We start from the raw sequence: 23815 nt of genomic DNA, 5'->3' as shown, positions 1-23815 counted from the left end.
AGCTCTTTAGTACTCAAGTAAAAGTATAAGTGAAAGTTAAATTGAACCAAGAGGGCCCAATTTTTCCTTGAAACAAGATTTAACACTGCAAACATGCCACTCTGTGCTACCTAACACCCTCATTTTACTCTCTGGAATTAAAACACCCTAAGAGTTTCCTTGTAAATCTGCTGGCATGAGATAAGATAGCTTCTCCCTTAGGCTCAGGTTATACTATTAAAAAGAAAACATGCTAGCATGTGGTTCTCTGCCACAATTAGGGATGCCCATGTCATACCAGGGCTTTTTCTTAATTTGCCAGGGGGCACAGAAAACATGATTCTCTAATCGTATTATGGGAACAGTACTTGGATTTAGGGTTAACAGTCTTTTCGGTAGTGTAGATTGGCCCTTATATTCTGTGACAGAACAGAGAAAACTGAAATTTTAGTCCCATCTGTGACTTCACTGTATCTTAATTTAGTGACTGGCAAGTGTACTTGTATCGCAGGGGGTGAGGCAGCTTCTACTAGTGCATTTTTGCATCACGGGGCAGAAAAGAATAATGTGGGTAGATGGAACTCCTTAAATATATTTAAGAAGGAGGATGAATTGAGAAAGTTAATTGTTGTCCTTTAGGCTGAACAGGCTATAGTACTAACTAAATAGTATTGGAAAAGTGTGATTTTTTTTTCCAGTCTATTTAATCAATCTGTCCAAACAAAAAGTAATGTAATTACTACATTTCTGTTCTTCTCAGCACTGTTGTATCTGAGCACCTTCCAGAATTAGGAAATTAAACAAGAAGCCTGTCTATCAAAAGGTGGGTCTCTTCCTCATTCTCAATCCTTAGAAAATTCCAAACAAGGACACACACATTAAGCACCAGACAGTCTTACCAAATTAAGATCAAGCATTCACTACAGAATTTCACACTAGTTTTCAGAGTCACAGAACTTCAGAAACCTGTGCCCTCTCTATGAGTCCTGCAGAAGGGTGGGCATCATTAATGAAAGGGGCAGGAATGTAATTAAAACTATATTAAATTAACAAAAACAAAAAAAACCCACCAGTAAAAATATCTACTTAACCCAATAGCATAGGCTTGTTTTGGAAAACTCTCCCTCAACAACTCAGATTAGCCATTTGACGTAGAAGGTAACAGAAGGGCTTGTTACCTCATGAGTCTGAGAGTATACCCAGCTGTTGCATCTGTATAACACCCTATCACCCTGGCCTTTGATAAACTACTTCCTCCCCTTTTTATTCTTAGGTCCACTTTGCCACTTCCTTGGCCTTGATTCTCAGCTATCTTGCCGTGGCACGACCACTTACACAAGTGCAAAGGATATGGAAAATATTAGCACATCAGAACTTTGCACAGGTGTGAATGATTGCACCAGGGCCAAATTAAAGGCATTGTGTCTTCTCTCTCTTTCTCACACCCCACCCCCCCAACCAAATCCACAATGGATGTTGAAACCTGTTGTATCAAAGCACCCTTCCTGCACTGGATGTTGAAAAACAGGTCTGCCCCATCCATAGTCATATTCAACCACCAAGGGGGTGTGCTCAGAGGGGAAGTAATTTATTTGTATTTGTGCAAGGCCACGGAGACTTTATAAAGTTTCGGCTACCCCTTAAAGAAGCATATTGAGAAGGAGCCTTTAAAACATGGGTCTGAATTGCCTCATGTCAGCACGCAAGTGCTAATTGGTTCCTTTCCAAAATATAGGAAAATTTCACGGAGCCAGAGTTTTTCCTGACTAATTTTTTGTGATTAAAATAATAGAACTGTATAGTGCATTTCACCAGTAGATCTCAAAGCATTTCACAAAGGCAAAGCATTGTTACCCCTATTTTACAGATGGCATAGAGAAGTTATGTGATTTGCCCTGTATCACAAGGTTAGTCAGTGGCAGAACTTGGAATAGTCAACAAGTCGTAGCTATACCTGAGATAACAGTATTTTCCCTTGTTTTTATTACATCTTCTGTGTGGGAAATCTCAGGAGCCAAAAGTAAACCTTTCTGATCAGGTCAGAAGATGACGACTTGTCTCTGCCTTATTCATTCACACGGAGGGTGGGGAGTTTTATTGTTAACTACACATGGTATTTTTCTAATACTTCGTATTTTAATGTGAATGCTAACAAGATTTATAATAGCATTATTTCCATGGATCACAAATGAAATTCTTATCTTGGGGCTAACTTGTACTGAGGAGATGGAGGCTTCACAATGGTCAACCAAATTGATTTTATTTTAGGAGGTCCATCTAGCCCAGGGATCGGCAACCTTTGGCATGCAGCCCTTCAGGGAAATCCACTGGTGGGCCGGGATGGTTTGTTTACCTGCAGTGTCCGCAGGTTTGGCCGATTGCAGCTCCCACCGGCTGCAGCTCGCCATTGAAGGCTAACGGGGGCAGTGGGAAGCGGCGTGGGCCAAGGGATGTGCTGGCAACTGCTTCCTGCAGCCCCCATTGGCCTGTAACAGCGAACTGTGGCCAGTGGGAGCTGTGATCGGCCGAACCTGCGGACACTGCAGGTAAACAAACTGTCCTGGCCCACCAGTGGCTTTCCCTGACTGGCCACGCGTGCCAAAGGTTGCTGATCCCTGATTTAGTGTAATAAAGAGGTTGCCTCTCTCCAATGCAGCCTCCTAGGCAGGATCAGAGCGGGTTCTACATTCCTTGTGCTTTCCCCATACTAAAATTCTGTTGACTTAAATGGGAGTGTTGGAGATGCAAGGAATGTGGATTTGAGCACACAGACCTCCTGGATTTGAGGGAGAGAGATTTCCCTGATGACTAACATAAAAGAGTACTTTCATCCATTTATCTTGGAAAAAACCTCCCCTTTCAAAGACTTTATTTTATGTATGAGATATAATGCTAAACACTCTACATTTACCTGAGAAAACATTACTACTCTTCCCTATTCTCACTCTAAGACTCAGTCTCTTACCAGAGAAACAAACATAAGAACGGCCATACTGGGTCAGACCAATGGTCCATCTAACCTAGTATCTTGGCTTCTGACAGTGGCCAATGCCAGGGGCATCGGAGGGAATTAACAGAACAGGTAATCAAGTGATTAACCCCCTGTCGCTCATTCCCAGCTTCTGGCAAACAGAGGTTAGGGACACTTCAGAGCATGGTTTTGCCTCCCTGCCCAAACTGGGTAATAGCTATTGATGGACCTATCCTCCATGAATGTATCTAGTTCTTTTTTGAACCCTGTGATAGTCTTGGCCTTCACAACATCTTCTGGCAAAGAGTTCCACAGGTTGACTGTGCATTGTGTGAAGAAATACTTCCTTTTATTTGTTTTAAACCTGCTGCCTGTTAATTTCATTTGGTGACCCCTAGTTCTTGTATTATGAAAAGGAGTAAACAACACTTATTTACTTTCTTCACACTAGTCATGATTCTATAGACCTCTATCATATTCCCCTTAGTTGTCTCTTTTCCAAGCTGAAAAGTCTCAATCTTATTCATCTTTCCTCCAAGAAAAAAACCTCTTTACCCTTGTCTGGCTGTACAGGCATGAAAACTGAGGTACATTTCAGATTACTCGATGTGGGGCTGGCATAGGAGAAATAGCAGAATTAAAGTACTTTCCACCAAAAGAAACACTGCAGGACAAGGTGACTGAGCAACAACGAATGGCGGTCAGGTCATATCAGACTGTGGGAAAAGCTATGTCTCTGATGTTGCTGAGCGTTGTTACAAGATCAAGGATGATAAGGCCTTTGTGGAGAAACTAAATGAATTATTTGCATTGGTCTTCACAGCGGAGGATGTGCGGGAGATTCCCAAACCTGAGTCATTCTTTTTAGGTGACAAATCTGAGGAACAGATTGAGGTGTTATAAGAGGAGGTTTTGGAACAAATTGATAAACTAAACAGTAGTAAGTCACCAGGACCAGATGGTATTCACCCAACAATTCTGAAGGAACTCAAACGTGAAATTGCAGGACTACTAACTGTAGTCTGTAACCTATAATTTAAATAAGTTTCTGTACCAAATGACTGGGGATAGCTAACGTGATGCCAATTTTTAAAAAGGGATCCAGAGCTGACCCTGGCAATTACAGGCTGGTAAGCCTGACTTCAGTACCGGACAAACTAGTTGAAACTATAGTAAAGAACAAAATTGTCAGTCACATATATGAACATAATTTGTTGGGGAAGAGTCAACATGGTTTCAGTAAAGGGAAATCATGCCTCACCAATCTACTAGAATTCTTTGAAGGGTCAACAAGCATGTGCCAAGGGCAATTCACTTGACAGGTCTGCAAAAGTGCAATGATGGTTGCAGCCTGTGATCTTAGAACATAAGAACGGCCATACTGGGTCAGACCAAAGGTTCATCTAGCACAATATCCTGTCTTCTGTCAGTGGCCAAGTGGATATAGTGTATTTAGATTTTCAGAAAGCCTTTGACAAGGTCCCTCACCAAAGGCTCTTAAGCAAAGTAAGTAGTCATGGGATAAGAGGGAAGGTGCTCTCACAGATTGGTAACTGGTTAAGAGACAGGAAACAAACAGTAGGTATAAATGGTCAGTTTTCAGAATGGAGAGAGGTAAATTGTGATGCCCTCCAGAGGTCTTTCCTGGGCCCAATCCTATTCAACATATTCACAAATGATCTGGAAAAAGATTTAAACAGTGAGGTGGCAAAATTTGCAGATGATACAAAACTACTCAAGATAGTTAAGTCCCAGGCAGAGTGCGAAGAGCTGTAAAAGGATCTCTCAAAACTGGATGACTGGGCAACACAATGGCAGGTGAAATTCAATGTTGATAAATGCAAAGTAGTGCACATTGGAAAACATATATAAAATGATGGGGGTCTAAATTAGCTGTTACTACTCAAGAAAGAGATCTTGGAGTCATTATGGATAGTTCTCTGAAATCATCCACTCAATGTGCAGCGACAGGCAAAAAAGCGAACAGAATGTTGGGAATCATTAAGAAAGGGATCGATCATAAGACAGAAAATATCATATTGCCTCTATATAAATCCATGGTACGCCCACATCTTGGATACTGAGTGCAGATGTGGTCACCCCATCTCAAAAAAGCTATACTGGAATTGGAAGGGGTTAGAAAAGGGCAACAAAAATTATTAGGGGTATGGAACGGCTTCAGTATGAGGAGAAATTAATAAGACTGGGACTTTTCATCTTGGAAAAAAGATGACTAAGGGGGGTGGGGGGATATGACAGAGGTCTATAAAATCATGACTGGTGTGGAGAAAGTAAGTAAGTGTTATTTACTCCTCATAACACAAGAGCTAGGGGTCACCAAATGAAATTAATAGCCAGCAGGTTTAAAACAAACAAAAGAAAGCATATTTTTATACAATACACAGTCAAGCTGTGGAACTCTTTGTCAGAGGATGTTGTGAAGGCCAAGACTATCACAGAGTTCAAAAAAGAACTAGATAAATTCATGAAGGATAGATCCATCAATGGCTGTTAGCCAAGATGGGCAGGGATGGTGTCCCTAGCATATGTTTGCCAGAAACTGGGAATGGGTGACGGGATGGATCACTTGATGATTACCTCTTCTGTTCATTCCGTCTGGGGCATGTGGCATTGGCCACTGTCGGTAGACAGGATACTGGGCTAGATGGACCTTTGGTCTGACCCAGTGTGGCCGTTCTTATGTTCTAAGATCACAGGCTGCAAGGCACCATCACTGCACTTTTGCAGACCTGCCAAGTCCAAGGTTTTAACTGCTGACTACAGATTTGCTAAAGAGAAACCTGAGCAAGCTTCTGATGCCAACCTGATGCTGGCTCATTGTGGGGACAATGGAAAGAACTGCATATGAAAACAGAATTAGTTGTGCGTATTAAGAAATAGCCCTTCCACAAAAGCATTGTGTCCCTGTTATTACCAGTTCTAAGAACACCACATGTGAAATCCTGATCCCAGTGGCAAAACTCCCATTGACTTCAGTGCAGCCAGAATCTGTGTCAGATGTAGAATTTTTAAATGTCTTGACTTGCTGCGTGTTTGTTGTTGGGTTTTCTTTTGGGGGGGGGAGGGGGCGAGAGGGGGCAGGGGAATTGATTAGTGACAGTCTAGCTTGAGATAGCACTAAAAGGGCCTCTTCTCCCTCCATCTTAGGACTTGTCATCGTGAAAGAGAAAAAGGAATAATACTTGAAATATTCCATGGCAACTTGTATTATTTATTTTGGATTTACGTACAGTGTATGACATCTTGTAAACACACTAAGCTCCCAGCAAGTGCACACAGTCATCCACAATGATGTTTGGTAAAGAATAACTTTAAAATTAGAAGACGTGCTCCTGCTGAAGCAAAATTCATGCAAATTTGTGAAAATTTGCAAGGCTACTTTTTTTGCCAGAGGATGTTGACAAGAATGCATCTGCTCTGATATCCCTTGACAATGTGTATTGTAGAATGGCATAGTGGACATATCTAGTAACTTATTTGCCACTTACACCCTAGTTGAAAAACAAGCAAAAAAAACCCCAAACCACAACTCCCTCCTTCCTCCCCCTCCCATACCTATAACTAACAAATATATACCAATTTTTCATCATGCTCATTTGTTTGCATCTCCATCCCCTACCCTCTGTTTGTGTCATTAGATTGTAAACCCTGCCAGGCAGGGATTGCCTCCCTTCTGTGTTTGTGCTGGATCTTGCACAATGTGACCCCAATTTTAACTGTGGCCGTTAGGCCTGAGCAAAATGTAAATATACACTAATAGTTATCTCCCCCCCTCCTGCCACATGCTGCAAAAAAATAGAAGTTTTCCCTGGAATTTGGTTTATCCTTTCAGTTCCCACACTTCTAAATAGAGTTTTTCCTCCTTTTCTTTAATCTCTTATAACCAAAAAAGCAATGGGAATTAAGACAAAGGCTATATTTGAGCTTTTTATTCAATTCTGAATTAAAATGGGGGAAAAAATCCTGTTCCAGCTTAGGCCCCAATCTTGCAAACATTTATGCAGGTATTTATCTTTATGAATAGGACTAGCCACATTGACACAGTGGTTAGATTCACAAAGGGACTTAGGCACCTAAAAAATCACTGGGATTCACAAAGCCTGAGTTAGGTGCTCAGGCTTCCTATACTTTGAATGGAGAGAAATACGTGTCTGAGAATGGGCCTCACAACAGCCAGCATGCTAGGTGGCACCCCACCTAAGCTAGCCAACGTGATATAGTCAGGAGAGACGGCCCCTTTCAGAGAGTTTAGCACCGAAGTCCAGGCTGGAGAGAGGCACTTATTTCTGCTTGGAATTCTAAGCTGCGAGCCCTCTCCTGGAGGCTGGTGGCAGTAGAGCACTGCTGCCGCCAACACCTCATTTCTAACTTTTAGCCCTGTAGTTAACATGCTTACCTGGAATGTGGAAGACCACCTGTTCAAGTCCCACCTCTACCTGATGAGAAAAAGGGATTTAAATAGCCATCTGCAACCTCTGAGGTCAGTGCTCTAACCACGGGGCTATGGGATATTCTGAGGTAGGGCTCCCTCAATCTCTCCTGTTGCAGCTGTTCCACTTTGGATAAATGATAAATCACTGGAGCCATGCGACTAGATTCCAGGCCTTCTACACCCCAGGTGAGCATGCTAACCATCAGTCAAAAGAGTCATCCTCAGGCATCTCTCTCTTTCGCTGGCCCAATGGCTTTTTAATTATTTATCCAAGGTGAAACAGCCTCAACAGGAGAAACTGAGGGAACCACCTCTCAGAATATCCCATAGCCCAGAGATTAGGGCACTTATCTGAGAGGTAACAGATCCCTGTTCAAATCCCTTCTCCTCATCAGATAGAGGAGGATTTCAACCAAGGGCTCCCACATTCCAGTAAGAATCCTAACCAGTAGGGCACCTGCTCTCCACCCTCCCTGGCTGTTTTTTTTGGTGGAATTAGGTATTCTCTGAGCACACCTACCGGATCAGGCCCCACAGGCGAGTTAGGTGGCACAATGCCTATCTTCCCCCTGTTCAGGCACTGCACTGGAGATTAGGCTGGAGAAAGGTGTCTAGATTTCTAAAGCAAGGCAGCAATGCACGTACCCAGAGGCAGAAACCTAAGCACAGAGGGAATCTTTGCTGCAAAAACATAGGCATCTAGTGAGTTTACTACCTACAGGGTTTGTCAGCAGCTAAGCAGGAGTTTTGTGAATACCAGAGGTGCTTAAATCTGGGATTTATGGGCCTAAAACCCTGTGTGAATTTAGCCCAATGTGACTACAGATGTGGGTAAAGGTAACCCCAGCTGTAAATGTTTAGAGGATTGGGGCTTAAGTGTCTCCTTGACTCTCACAGAACAACAGTTTCTACACATCTCTATTAAAAAAATACAACAGTAGTCTACAGACTACAGACACTACAGTTACCCCAGTGTGAGTCTATAGTTCTTGGACCATTATTTTAGGGTATTGGGTTTTTTTTTTAAATTAAGGACACAGTGCTGAAGTTAGGATTGAGGTCGGGGCCTAGCTTCAGGAATCAAATGTTTTAAAAACCCACACCAATATATATCAAAACCTAAGCTTCAATCCTGCAAGTTGAGGCGCAAGTCCCTTTTCAGTGGGACTTGATGAGGGTGTAAGCATTTGCTCATGTAGATCAGATTGCAGGATCAGGTCCTAGAAGTGATTTTTACTAAGGTCCCATCCTGTCAACACTTAAGAACATGCTTAATTTTACTCACACAAGTACTCCTGCTGAAGCCAAATGGGACTGCTCAGGTGTGTAAGAGTTTGGGGTCTAAATGTATCTATTTTTTCCAAGTATATTAGTTATTTGTATTACTATATGCCTAGAAATGCCAGTCATGGACCAGAGCCTCATTGTGCTAGGCACTGTACAAATACAGAACACCAAGACAATCATTGCCCTGAAGAGCTTACAATCTAAATACCTAACTGGCACCTTTGTTGCCCCCAATTTCACATGAGAGCATTCATGCCATTGGGGGTTATTAAAAAGCCTAGTGCTAAACAATACACCTAGAATGCAAAGATTATTTTTTGCTAGTGGAAAAACAAAAAGCAAAACCCAGCAATCAAAACAAACATCTGCAGCAACATTGGCAACTAATTCATTTTTGTTTTCAGTATTCTTGTGTGTGTAGAAAAGCAACAAGACAAAGATGTTGAAAAGCATACATTAGTGACCAAGCTTGTATTTTAGGTGGGCCCAGCTGTCTTTAAGGCCTTATAATTGTAGATATTTCTTTGAGAAAATTCATTGCTGTCATAAGCAGGGACAACTCCAGTGAAGTCAATGGATTCACATACATGATCACCAGTGGTGAATTTGATCCAATAAGAAATCCCCTTATGAGCGATGGAATCAGAGGTACTTGTGACTGTAGGTTTTTAAATGTAATTTTAACATGTTGCAGTTCTCATTGACTTCAATGGGAGTTACATTTGCACAAAGGATCCACCAAGCTCTAGATGTGTTTTTCTATAGAATCTTTGAGAGCTGCCTTTTGTTTTGTGACTTTTCTAGCAGGGAAACTGCTACAGGGGTTCAATATGTCCAGCCAATTGATAATGTCTTAAATGGATAGTTGTTCACTTATGCTCAAAATTAAACATTTTGTTAGTCGATTTTGTGGTTAACTTTCTGTCCAAAGTGTGACAGGACTAGAATGTTAGCAAATAAAGATTAATGCTCTCTCCATGCAATTGTTTCCCTTCTCTCCTGACCCTTCCTTCATCCCAGCTTCTGATGAATCAGGTTGCTTTGATTACAATTTGTGTCATAAATTAGCACTTTAAAAATGAAAAAGCTTCATTACAAACATGAATTCATTAGTCTTCATAACACTCCGGTGAGTAGTTATTCCCGTTGGCCATACCTGGAAATGTTAAGTGACTTGTGCCTTGTCACAAAGGGAAGTACATGATCACAGCTGTTCCTGGATCCTAGTTCACCCTCCCCATGTATTTCTCCTCTTCCAAGCCCTCTGGAGAATATTTATAGGAGCAATTCCACTCTGAAATTTAACACTATAAAAACAATACCTTCTTACTTACCAGACATGCTTCCCTTTGTGAATTTAGTCATCTCTGCAACACAAGTTTGTATTGCTTTATTACTTTTAATGCTGCAGAACCACACAGAAAGAATGCAAAAAGAAAAGGAGGACTTGTGGCACCTTAGAGACTAACCAATTTATTTGAGCATGAGTTTTCGTGAGCTACAGCTCACTTCATCGGATGCATACTGTGGAAATTGCAGAAGACATTATATACATACATACAGAAAGAATGGAGTAAACTGGATTCTCTTCTTTCTTGTGCATTATGCACAGAACTGTTTACTAGAGGCCAATTACCTTGAATTCAGTGGAACTGCAGAGATGTAACTTTAGGGCATAATTTAACTGGAAGAAGCTTTAGTGCACGTGATGATGCAATAAAGGAAAAAATCCCAAATTGACTCTCAGAGGCCAGGCTGAGTTAAAGAACAATATTCACTTGTTTTTACTGCAAGACTGGGTGTTAAAAGACAATGAACGCAGAACCCCAGGGCAGCATTTTCACAGTTGCATTTTAGAGCAGAACTGCACTTCCATGCTCTTTTCCTTGCACAAGGATAAGCGATCAATCCCTTGAAAAACCAGTTACACACCCCACCCCTAGCTCCTTGCTCTGCGTTATGTATTTGTTTTGTTTCTTGAATTGCAGAATAGCCTGATGGCCCTTTATGTCTTGCTTTTCCTTGCACAACTTGGCAAATAAACCCGCTAGCCAAACCAGCCCCTGAAAGGCTACAAAATGGATTTGTGTAAATAATACATTGATGTATTTACATGCCTGGTCCTTTTATTGCTTGCTCGGCGGAGACGGAGATGCAGCAGCAGCAGCAGATCCCTTCAAGGCAGGGTTTGATTTTCTGCCTCCTGGAGGCTTTGACCTGGTGGCTTCTCTCGGATGCGCCACCGCTCGCTGGCCACCAGGGGTCCCAGACACGCGCGGCTTCCCAGCCGCTCTTTGTCCTGCTGCTTCCCCCGCGAGCCCGCCTCCCCATCCCGTTCGCAGCCCGGCGCTGGAGCCGCGGGAGCGAGGCGGCGGACGCTGCCGACTTGTACAAGTGGCCGCCAGTCAGGAAGCACAGCCACGCCCCCGCCTCCCTCCCTCTCCCCCCCCGCCTCGCCGGCCGGGCTGCTCCAGTCCCCGCTGCCGTTCCACCTCGCTCGCTTAGCAGGTCAATGAATAGCCCGCGGCTTGAGGCTGAGGAGCCCGGCTCTGGAATCGTCCTCGAATCCCTGCCTAGCAAACATGCGCCTCTGCACTTTCTCTGATTCCCCAGCCAGGAACGTAGCTGCTTGAGAAGTTGGAAAAACCAGGAGGACTAACAGGGGTGTGTAAAGCAATCCGGAGCTACAAACGGAGGGTGAGTGTGCAGGGCGTGCAGCGAGCTCTGCTCCCACCCGGGCTTAGTTCTCGGTGGGCATGAAGGGTGTGCGTCTGTCTCTCGGGGTGCAGGTTCTGGGAGCTGTTGGTTTCCCTAGGAAACCCCTAGAGGATGGTAGAACTCGCCCCTCTAAAAGGTGGCCCCCACGCTGAAACTTGGTGGGCAATGGCAATACAAGCTGAAGTATTTATTGAAATGCTAATGCGTGAAAATGTCCGTTGGAGGTCTCTCTTTAAATGATCCAGCTCTAAACCAACAACTAGCTGTTTGTTTTCTTAGCTGCCCCTTTGCCCATGGGTAACTCAAACCAATGTAGTTCATATTCCAAACCACAAGCAATGACAATATGGAGTACATGGGCTTTTTGATAATAATAAAAACGTAAATAAAGTCACAGCATAAAAATGAAGCTAATAATTATCTGTACAGAAGTTATGTTTAATGAGGGTTTTTAGCAGACAGTTTTATATATAGTAGGGACACACACAAATAGGTTAGACCAGGCAGGATTCTGTAATGTTCTAGTCTCCTAGGTAATTATTGCAGTTTGCCTTTTGTATCTTACAATTTTAAAAAGCAACAACAATCGAGGAAACTATTTAAACACACAACTGTGAAACAAACATATATTGTAGCCACACACTACATGTACATATGTACCCACACCCATATGCTACAAACACAATTTATATATTTAAATCATTGAAATGTACAAATAAAACTCGTACTATTGCAAACATTTGAAGTTGCAACACAAAATAAGAGCCACAGCGCTCAAGGTTTAGTCTCATACTGCATCCCTAACTCATACTTGTATATTTTCCTCCCTATAGGATAGGGAGAGCTATGAACACAGTTTTTTATGGAAAAATATGGCTACAATATTCATACCTTGGTCTTCAGTTTATGATTTTGTGTGGGTCTACAGTATTTCTATGTTCATATTGGACATATGCACAGTGGTTCAATTTTAGAATTCCTGTGTAGTTTCTTGTTGACTGCAAGTTTCACTATTCTTTTTAAATATAGAGACCATTATCTGTATATATGTCTCTGTGCATGAACATTCATTGTGTGTACATATCACCTTAACTTCTCAGAAGCATTATAGAGTATGAATGTGGTTTTTGGTTGTGTGGGCATGAAAATATGATAGAAAACTCAATCTTGAACTATCCCTAGACGGAGGGGAAAGAAGAAGAAGGAGGCTAGCGATATATAATATGTGCGTGTGTTCTTCTCTGTGTGTGTGCATGCATCTGAGTCAGTCTGTGTCCATGAACTTTACAAACATTCGGTTCAATACCATTCAGTGCAGATTCCAGTTGCTGGTTTACAACCCAGCAGCCAGCCAGCTACCCACCTGTTAAAATATAACGTACATTCCAGCCAAAGCACTTGGAAAAGCGAAAAATAAGAATAAGAAATAATGACAGGTTTCAGAGTAACAACTGTGTTAGTCTGTATTCGCAAAAAGAAAAGGAGTACTTGTGGCACCTTAGAGACTAACCAATTTATTTGAGCATGAGCTTTCGTGAGCTACAGCTCACTTCTCAAATAAATTGGTTAGTCTCTAAGGTGCCACAAGTACTCCTTTTCTTTTTAGTAAGAAATAATGTGTTATCTTAACGCAAGGCATGTGTATTAACTTCTGCCTTGCTGTACCATAATGGAAAATGAAGTCTGTGAGTATAAGCCAAATTTTATTTTATTAGAGGTTTGGATTAGTGACTGGTCTGTTGGGGATTTATTTGGGCAGAGAATTGAGAGTCCACATAAATGAAATATAATTTTACATATACACAACTTAATTTTTACCTGGATAAGAATGCTGTATCTGTATCAGGATGGATTTCTACTTCTTGTTTTTCATAATATACTGATGTGTAATTTTAACTTTATTACCAGAAAAAATTGCAACAGAAATAAACAAGGGTTTATTCAAGTGACTGTTCCAGCAACTACAGTTAAGGCTTTTTCTGCAATTCTATTGCAAAACCAATTCTTCACACACTTAAAAATACCCCACCCATTCTGAGTCTCAGTGTTGGAACACCGGGTCCTTTTTTATCACTTAATCTTTATACAGTGGTTTAAAGATGTAAAGGGCTATGTACATGTTAAATATTGCTGTCTATGACATTTTAAAAAATAGTTTGATTTAAATTTCAGAAAATTTTAAATGTACCAGTTTAACACTCTCTTGCACTCACCTTTAAAAATGGTTTGAACATTTAAAAAAAAAATTTTTGTCAAACAGTAACTCCGTGGAGAAATCTAACCACTTCAAGAATCACTAAGCTGTGTAAAGCAAGGGCTATGTGTACACCGCACTTTTGTTGGTAAAACTTTTGTTGGTCTGGGGTGTGAAAAAACCCACATCCCTCCCTGATCAACAAACGTTTTACCGACAAAAAGCGCTGGTGTGGCCAGCACACCTACTGACAAAGCTACCAGTCCTCGTCGGGGGCGGTTTTATTTTGTCGGTAGGAGAGCGCTCTCCTGCCAGCAAAGAGTGGCTACGCTGCGTGCCTTACAGCGGCACTGCTATAGTGGTACAGCTGTGCTGCTCTAAGGTGGATTGGCCCAGTTCTGGAAATAGGAAAAAAAACAAACAAACCAGTGTTTCCAAGTCAATAAATAGCTGACGTATAATTATAACTGATAATTAACCATGGTTTAGAGTGCCATGTATGTAGCTTAACGAATAGTGATGTGAAAGCCACTAGCCCTTTTTCCGCCACCTGTTACTTTACACTTGCATGCATTTAAGTTCAGTACGAAAAGCGAAGAGGGATTGTGGGTGCTAGTCTGTAGGAAAAGTACAGCAGATGGAAAATGTAATACAAAGAAGGTGAGAAATAACTAATAAAATGTCAGCTGAAGTAACAAGATGCATGTGGGTGTGTGCTAGACTGTAATTCATTGGTACATGTTCTACTTCCTATTTTTTATATATATATATATATATATATATATATATATATATATATTTATGTATATTTTTCTTCTGTGTTCTGGGGCTAACTAGCTGCACAATGTCTAAGAAGCAGCAACAGAACTACATCCTGCCAACTTTTAGAATTAAGGGAAAACTCTCTCAGCGATAGCCATCTGGATCTGTGTTCCTCTGCTGTACTCGCCTTTTTTTTCCTACGTCATAATTTTTGCATCTATTTTTAAAATGCATATGTTTATGAAGTTTGCCACAATGAGTCTCCCAGGCTTACTCTTCTTGGCTGGAGCCATCTTTAGAGTAATAAGTCATCAGACCGCCATTGATCTAATGATGTACCTATTACTCGCTATTCAGATATTGGCAAGAAAAAGAGTACGGTTCTAAAAGGGCTAGGGGAAACTAGTTATATTGTATTTAATCTTTGCAAGCAAGCAACCGCATTTTTAAGTGTATATGTATTTTCTAATGATGAAATGTATATCTTAGAAAGAGTTTGATTATATTTGCTGCAGGAGAGGGAGAAGTAATAATTTATATGAATTCCAAACCTGGATTCCAAAGTGTATTGAAGGAAAGAGAGTAGACTTCATATTGGTCTTCATACCACCACTTTTTAATAGCAAAATGCCGGATTTCTCCAAAATACTCAGTCTTTCCTCCCCATGCAAAAAAAAAAAAGCCACATTTTCAAAAGAATTCTCTCCTATTTGTGTACCTACATAAAGTAGCCAGATTTTTTAATAGGGGTCAGTTTCCAACAGAAAAACACAATATTTAGTGAGAGGTAAGAATGAAATACTGTAAGCAATGTGGTGAGGTCAGATTTCAAAGTGAAAGCTTTGTAGACCTCTCTATTAAATGTAAATGTGAATTGAGGTGGTTGCATGCTATTTGAACCTCTTCTTTATTTCCTGATCCATTAATAGATTCTGGGTTAGAGTGATGAGGTGGGAGGTTCTGGTAGGATGGATTTTCTTCTCTTTTTACCTTGCCCGTTTTTGTTTGCCCTCCATTCCCTTGACCCCACGGTCCCCTTTTCACTTTCCTCCTGCTCCTCCCTTGTTCCTTTTTCTGCATGGTTATCACTCTCGTCTCATTTCCCTCTTTTTACCCACTCTCCCTCTTGCTTTCCCTCTTCCTTTTTTCTTTACTCTGTTCCCTCTAGTTTTCTGCACCTCTCGTTGGTCTTAATCAGTTTTCTCATCATTCTAGCCCTCTCTGCTAGGTTTTACATCTCTCTCCCATCACTCTTTGCCCCTTTCTTCCAAGTTCCCCCTTCACTCTTCTTGCCTCCTTCATCTCTTCCCAGTCCCTCGATGCAGTTGCTCTTTCTTGCTGTTCCCATGCCATCTGGTGCGTTCACATAGCTAGTCCTGCAACACTTACTAGCAAGACCCTCATGACTCTACCAAAGCCCTTTGCTAAATTACCTCCAATGCATACTTAATCTTGGTTTCTAGCTGCATATGAAATATTTAAAGCTAATAAAGAATTGTCAGTGTTAATAAAGAAAGACTCTAGCCCCACTACGTAGACTATATCCCTTCTACTCTGCAATCTCCCCCACCTCAGGCAAAGGGATTGGCCTTGAACGGAGACCTGAAGGTCAGCTCCCAGGAACTCTCTAAGCAGTGAGAGGGAATGAATTTTAGAGCCAAGGACCTACCAGTGAGAATACTTGGTCTCCTGATTGTGGTTTATGGTGGCACATAGGAAAAAAGGAAGTGGGGGCCCCTCAGGTAGCCTTGACCCAAACCATTTAGGACTTTATAGATCACTGTCAGCTCCTTTGATTGCACTTGGAAACAAGTCACAAATGCAAATAGGAAGTCAGTACAATTTTTGGAGAAGTATTATAATACACTTCCTGTGGCCACCACCACTAAGCTGTATTCTGCAGCGGCTGCAGCATCAAAAGAGTCTTTAAAGGTAGTTCCATGTAGGGTGCACTATAGCAGCCCAATCTGGAAGTTACAGAATGTTAAATTGCTATAGCCAGGTCCACATCACAGAGAAATTGTTGCAAGCACCTTACTAGACCTATATGAAGTGAGGCACTCTTGGCCACCTCCTGGGAAAACAGGAGTAGCTGGGATCCAAAATATCTCAAGGATAGTCCAGGGAAATCCCCATCAGTGCCAGAGAGAGGGACAAATTAATTCTCTTCGTTAGTCTGTGGGCTGGGCTACAGAGTTCGGGCCTTCTCTCTTTACCCACAATATGACCCCCGCTGATGTGAATAGAAACGTTGTGCAAACCTTGTTTCTCTTACGTCCCCCGTCCCACTTTATTTTTGCATATCTCTCTTTTTGTAATCATTTACTCCTTTCAGCAGTGATACATTGTAAGTCTTTATTTGCTATTGTTTATATATTAGAGAGGCCCAGTATGAGCAAGCACTGTTGTGTTAGATACTGTGAAATCATCTGAGGAGGCAGTCTATGCCCCCTGGAGTTTCCAGTTGAAAAAGATAAGTGCCACATGGAGAGGAGAAAGACACCACACAGTCATTACGGTTATATAGTTGCAAAAAAGTTAGATAAAATGCCAACCATCTCCATCTTCCTATTAACCTGGACACCTTACATTTGCTGATTTTTCCCCCACCCCCCCGGTGTCATGGCAAAGTTGGGACTTGGAGTGGGGTAATGGCTTTATGGGGAGAGGGAGGGGGGATATCTCATATGTAACAGACAGCATGGAAAAAGTCCAAAAATACCTTTGTGAGAAACTGACATGGGCAGATGAAACTAGTGTAGTAGAGGATACAGTAGCACCTCAGAGTTAGGAACATCACAGTTACGAACTGACTGCTCAAGCACACCTCATTTGGAACCAGAAGTACTGTACACAATCAGGCAGCAACAGAGATTTTTTTTTTTTTTTTTTTAAAAAGAAGCAAGTACAGTACTGTGTTAAATGGGAATGGAGGTTGTTCATAACTCTGAGGTTCTACTGTCCTATTTTGACAACAGCAGACTTGGGTCCTCCTTTGGTCTCTTCTCCTGCTAGCTTTTTTTGCAGGGGTGGAGCCAATTTGCTATTTTGTGGTAATTTGATTTCCTAATCCCACAGCCTTCTCTGTCAATCTCGGTTGCATTGCCTCTGAGCTTCCCTCTCGTATTCTTGAGGCAAGTGAAGTGTCAGCCAACATCACCCTCTAGGGACTCTAACGCTAGTGCTCTAGAATGAATGTCCCCCTCCACGCCCAACGTATTCTAGCCAAGTATTCAAACAAGTCTCTTAACTGTTTCCAAGACTGCTGACAGATTTAAGAGAATCCAATATTCAGTGAGCAACTCACATAGTGTTTAGAGCACTAGGTGATGTGTCCACATCATGCTGTGTAACTTAGAGGCAAGCTTACCTATTATTGAATGAGCTGGAGCTTTTTCAGGGAAATTTTCTCCCATGTTCATCTCATATATTACAATCTAGTGTCCTCCAGCACATTTAGAGCCAGACCAAGTGAAACTGGACTAAGTCAAAGAGACGTTCATCCCCTTTTAAGCTGGATCAGTCTCACCAAAGTTGGAAAGCAGTCTGAATCTAATTGCTCTTAGCCATGAAATAAACATATCTCAGTGCAAAAAACATTCAACTCTGCTTCCAGGCTATACACCTTCAGAATCCACTCTGGTGACAAAGACAGTTGATCAGCACAACCTTAACCTTGACCTTGGGATACGGGGGACCATGGAGTGGGATTGTTGTTTTAGAGCCTGGGTTCTGAGGTTCTTGTGTTGATGAGTATGGAGAGAGAAGGATGCTTAAAAAAGAAAACAGTCACAACCCCCTCCCCCAAACCATTTTAAACATGTAGATTACTGTTCTGCAAATAAAAGGTATAAACCACCCCCCACATTAGTCTAGTATCTGGGCACCTCATGCTCTTTAATGTATCTATCCTCACAACATCTCTGTGAGACTAGGAAGCACTAAACACTGTTACCCCCCATTTCATAGATTGGAAACTGAGACAAAGTGAGACTGTCTCATCTAAGGTCCCACAGGAAGCTGTGGCAGAATAGGTACCTGTGTCCCAAGTCCCAGCCTAGAGCCTTAATCACTAGAGAATTCTTCTCCTTATCTTTCCTCTTATCTATGATGCGATCTTGTCTAAAATCTCTTAGGGGCGCATTGACAGATAGAAAGCCTACTCTTAGGTTCACTCTGTCCAGTGTAAAGGCAACAGCTAATAAAGCCACAACCATCCACAGTTTAGTCATTGATGAGGCAACCGGCATTTCTTGTACAACTGAAACTTGGCTGGGTAAGCTAAATGAGCCTCTCTTGACCCAGCTCTTTCCAGTTAGATGCAACATGCACTGAGAGGGAGTGGTTAAGTTGTGTTACCAATAGCCCAGCTATAGGAGTTATCTGATTCTAAAAACAAATATATTTGATTGTGTCCAACTAGTTTGAGTCCTGGAATGGTGTTAATTTGGGAATAATTGTGGTGCTCAGACTTGTATTTCAGTGACTTCCAACTCCACGTGTGTGATGGCTCTCCAAAGGATCTTATGGCTGCCAAGACAACTGCGAAACTCTCTCACATATTTCGGCCTACACCCACGGGAGAGCACGCTGTCATGGTCAGAACATCCACTCTTCCAATTTGTAGCCAGGGCCATCTTTTGCTCATATGTTTGTGATCTTACGTTTTTCATTGTTCCACCCATGAAGACAGATGAAGAGGGTAGGCTTTCATATTTCTTAAAGGCACAGTGTTGTACAGCAAGTAGTTAGCTCTCTCAGGGGGTTGGTAGGATAGTATGATTTTCTGTCCACAGCTATTGCTATTATGGCTTCTAAGCATATAGAAAAAGGAGAGTGAGGATTGGCTTTCTGTTAGCAGGATTTGAGAGTAGACTTGACAGCATGGGAGTAGCATGAAGAAAGTTCCCACATCAGTGGCAAATAGCTTAGTACTTAGAGCACTGTTCCAGGTCCTACACTAATGACAGGAAGTTTTGCTGAAGTTTTACTTTCCTGTGGTACTGTAGCTTTGCTGCTGCCAGGCAATTTATTATAAACCATTTCTGAACTTTTAAATGCAGACCACAGTTACATTAATAAATATGTTAATATGTAAAATGTTAATAAAGACATATGTTGTTGCAAACTGCTATTTAGCTGGGCACTGGATGTATTTTCTTTCTTGTAATTGCTGATTACCAACCTATGTCTCTCCCAAATCTCAGCTTTCTTTTCTTGTAGTCAGTCAGTTTGATTTCACTTATGTCACAAACTAGCATTATCATCATCACACTCTCTTGCCCGGCTGTGAAATACAATGTCTGACACTGAATTGTAGCATCTCTGAAGAAAGCAGACAGGAGGAGTGCACCAGTCATCAAATATATTCCTAATTACACCCAAATATTTTGATGATCAGCACTGAATGGGAAAGAGAACAAGCATACGTGAAAGAGGCAATGGTAATGTATGTATTAAGGAGCTAAAGCGGGGTGGGAAACTACGGCATGCAGGCCATGTCCAGCCCATCAGACCTTTTAATCTGGCCCTCGAGCTCCAGCCAGGGAGTGGGAGCGGGGGCTTGCCTAGCTCTATGCATGCCAGGGCTCCACATCGCTCCCGGAAGCAGCCGCATGTCCCCCCTCCGGCACGTAAGGGCAGCCAGGGGGCTTCACATGCTGCCCCTGCCCCAAGTGCCGGCTCCGCAGCTCCCATTGTCTTGGAACCGCGGCCAAGGGGAGCTGCAGGGGTGGCACCTGCAGACGGGGCAGCGTGCAGAGCTGCCTGGCTGGCGCCACGCCTCCACATAGGGGAGCTGGGGGAGGAGGAGGGGGACATGCTGCTGCTTCCGGGAGCTGCTTGAGGTAAGCACTACCTAGACCCTGCACCCCCGACCTCCTTCCGTGCCCCAACCCTCTACCCCAGCCCTGATACCCCTCCTGCCCTCTGAACCCCTTGGTCCCAGCCCAGAGCACCCTCCTGCAGTGCAAACCCCTCATCCCCAGCCCCACCCCAGAGCCCCCACCCCCAGCCAGAGTTCTCACCCCCTTCCCCAACCTGGAGCCCCCTCAGCCCCATCCCAGAGCACCCTCCTGCACTCTGAACCCCCCCCAGCCTGGAGCCCCCTCCTCCACACCCCAATCCCCTGCCCCAGCCCGGACCTCTCTCCCACACCCTGAACCCCTCCTTTCTGGTCCCACCCTTGAACCCGCATCCCCAGCCCAGAGCCCCCTCCCATACTCCAAACCCCTCTGCTCCAGCCCCAGCCTGCTCTTACACCCCAAACCCCTCATCCCTGGTCCCACCCCAGAGCCCGCACCTCCAGCCAGAGCACTCACCCCTTCCTGTATCCCAGCCCCCTACCCCAGCCTGGAGCACCCTCCTGCACGCTGATCTACTCATTTCTTGCCCCACCCCAGAGCTTGCACCCCCAGCCGGAGCTCTCACCCCCTCTCACACTCCAACCCCAATTTTGGGAGCATTCATGGCCCACCATACAATTTCCATACCCAGATGTGGCCCTCACACTAAAAAGTTTGCCCACCCCTGAGCTAAAGCATCTTAAGTTTTCTGATCCTTGCTATTCTTTGATTCTATAAATGCACAGTTTAGAAGAAAATCTCTTGATTACTGCCTGTCACAGATCCTCGGGAGCATCCATTTCTGACCACCCTCTAGTACCGCTGGGTGGGGGCGGGAGGGAAATCCAAGCCTCTGTGCTGTGAATCGCTTGGGTTGTGTTAAGCTTCTGAAGCTTCAGTAGCCTGCCACACTGGTTCCTCCTCCCTTGGCCTTTCTGGCACATTTCCTGGGCACTGACTCTGTCTGTCTGTTACCCCATCAGAGAAATGGGACTCCTCAGCCTACCTGCCCTAGCCTCCAAAAACTGTCACTGACACCCAAGATATCCCAGTTACTTAAATACACCTCTTTCCCATAGCTCTACCCCAAAGCTTCTGGTTAGGGTGACCAGATGCTAAATCCAAAATACTGGGACCGTCGCAGGGGGAGCGGCTTTTCAATTGTTACATTCACCCGGCATGTTCGGCGGCGGGAAATAAATCTTGCCGACGAAGGAAATACCTGCCAACGAAGACCCGGACATGCCGAGTGAGCCGCTCCCCCTGCCTGTCACCGCCACCTAAGCAAAAAAAAAAAAAGGGGGGGGGCTACCGTGCCCAAAACAAAATATCGGGACAAATGGCGTCCCAGACCTATTTCAGTCAGGACATGGGACAAACTGCTCAATATCAGGATGGTCCCGATTTTATCGGGACGTCTGATCACCCTACTTCTGGTTGCAGCATAACTCTCTCAGGGGCATGCAGCAGTTATGAAGCAGTGAACACATACACACTGCTCCATCTAATATCTTTAATCTCTTTTATACTTAATCATGTCAAGTATAGAGGAGTTCAGATCATACAAAGTAACAGACACAAAATGCATGTCCCTGCCTCAGTTTCCTCAACACTCCAAGGCATTCTTGGGGCTGGGATTTGAGTCCCTTGGGTTATCCAGACTACTGGGGCCATCTGAGCTCAGGAAAGTGATCAGGGCTGCCCTGTCCTATGAAGCTCCTGTATGTTGGGTGACCTCTCCTTTCTTGAGCCCATCAGCCAGCTTCTGTGACCTTGCTCTCTGTTTTGCCCTACGCTTCCTTTTTCTGTCTGGTTTCCTCTGTGTTTCTTTATTTCAACCCAACCTGGTCTCTCTTGTTCTCCTCCTGGTAAGTTTCCACTGCTCATAACTTGCACTCTCCCTCCAGAGGAACCAGGTTTTTTTTAGCATAACCTTTGTGAGGTCTAAGTACAGTTGTTAACTGTTATTATTTCCTGTTGTCCCTGTCTGGTGTGTATCTGCTCTAGGGCCAGATACATACATATAAACACAGATGATAAAGCAGTTTTTCAAAATACAGCTTTGCAATTTCAGTCAGAATTCAAAAGTTGTACTGATAGTGTGATGAATTGAGGCTATCTTGTGCTTACATGAATAAATACCAATAATGTTCATCTTAATGCTCATTTGTAATGTTCTGTTTTTCTAATATCTGACTTAGGGCTGAACAGTTGAATCTAGCAGTAATGCTAAAAGAGCGGTTTTATAAATTGAGGGTAAGAAACTAAAATCATTTTCTGAGCATAGAGGCCATATTCCTCACAAGTTATTCTTCTGGAAATATTTTTTTCTTAGACGTATAAGCTGATTTCTTACTCAATTATTCTACAAAAACTAGGAGCCTAAAATCAGTTTTAATAATGGACAAGAGCAAATATGTTTTTCCAGATTCTGACAGACATTGAGCCTTTTTGTTCCCACTCACCCTTCTGGGTGTGTTGCCAAAAAGGCTGTACAAACTACTGGCAGTGTCTTACCCATGTCTGTCAGGGCAATCCCGATAGGAGTTCTTAGTGAAACACGTGACCTCAATAGCAGTTGGATAAGGCCTTCAACTTCTGAGAGATGCAGTGTTCAAATGCCCATAGTTAGCTATGTAATGAGAAACATTTTATTTCAAAATACTTTAAATATTTTATTATATATTCATGTCACATTAGAGGCAGTTCAATAAAAGGCTATTAGAACACAGACAGTTTTCTTTGTATACATTTCCTGGGGAGAGTTCACTACCAATACTTGTAACCTACACAGATTTAAAACATAGTTTCCTATATTCCTGTTGAATGACATTGGAAAAGACCAATAGACATCATAGCACTGGACAAAAACAATTTGTTTTTGCTAAAGATGGCTTCAGCTTGCACATTGTGTGTGTCTATATAGAGACATATATAGTCTCTATCTATATAGAGACACAGACACACACACACAAATTTTATATATATATAGGTGAATGCAGTAAGAGGGCCCCATATGGTTCAACAGAGAAAAATTCTCCCAAGGCTGTGTGGATGGGAAACAGCATGAGTGTATAGAAAATGTGTAGCAGAAGCAGTTGCAATTAGAATCCATAATAGTTACACATGCATAGCTGGAATACTTCTCAAGTAATATGAGCGAGGCTCTTCTGGTACAGCTGGAGCTGGGCATGGGCTTTTCTGTGTGTGAATACTGTGCTTTGAAAGCTCCTTTATGATTCACAAGAGCAGCTGCTTTAGAGCTGGAGAGGCTGCAGAGTTTTTGCAATTCATTTAATAGGTATAATGCAGACTGCTCCCATCTGTTTTGAAGATTTGGGAGAGTTGAGTATTGGGAATTTACTTGTTCACCAGTGGCAGTGACAAGGAAGTACACGGTGTTGTTATTCATTCAGGGTGAAGTAGTCCTTTCTCGACTCATTTAAAGTCTGTGGATCAAAGCTAGCAAGAATACCTGCTAAAGTCTACTCAAAATGTGAGTTGGCTTTAGTTGGGCAATCAATATAAATTTTGTAAAGTCTTCAGAAAGGTAGCTCGTACTCAAGTTTGCATTAAAAATGTTGATGATTCCTAATCTGGAGTTTTTC

At 42.8% G+C, this 23815-nt stretch overlaps 1 protein-coding gene across 3 annotated transcripts in view; it reads left to right on the top strand.

The window, feature by feature from the left end:
- Positions 1-11090: 11090 nt before the first annotated feature.
- The window catches only part of MARCHF3 (membrane associated ring-CH-type finger 3), a 94111-nt gene continuing 81386 nt past the window's right edge, over positions 11091-23815 (top strand). Inside the window, exon 1 of one of the 3 annotated variants that reach the window (XM_043547164.1) lies at positions 11091-11387. The gene's annotated coding sequence lies outside the window, so the exon portion shown is untranslated. The remainder of the gene's footprint in view (positions 11388-23815) is intronic. The other 2 variants (XM_037901650.2, XM_007060853.4) reach the window with 2 other exon arrangements.

Source organism: Chelonia mydas, chromosome 5 (assembly GCF_015237465.2).
Source record: "Chelonia mydas isolate rCheMyd1 chromosome 5, rCheMyd1.pri.v2, whole genome shotgun sequence".
Taxonomy (NCBI): Eukaryota; Metazoa; Chordata; order Testudines; family Cheloniidae; genus Chelonia; species Chelonia mydas.
This window is presented reverse-complemented; position numbering and strand designations above follow the sequence as displayed.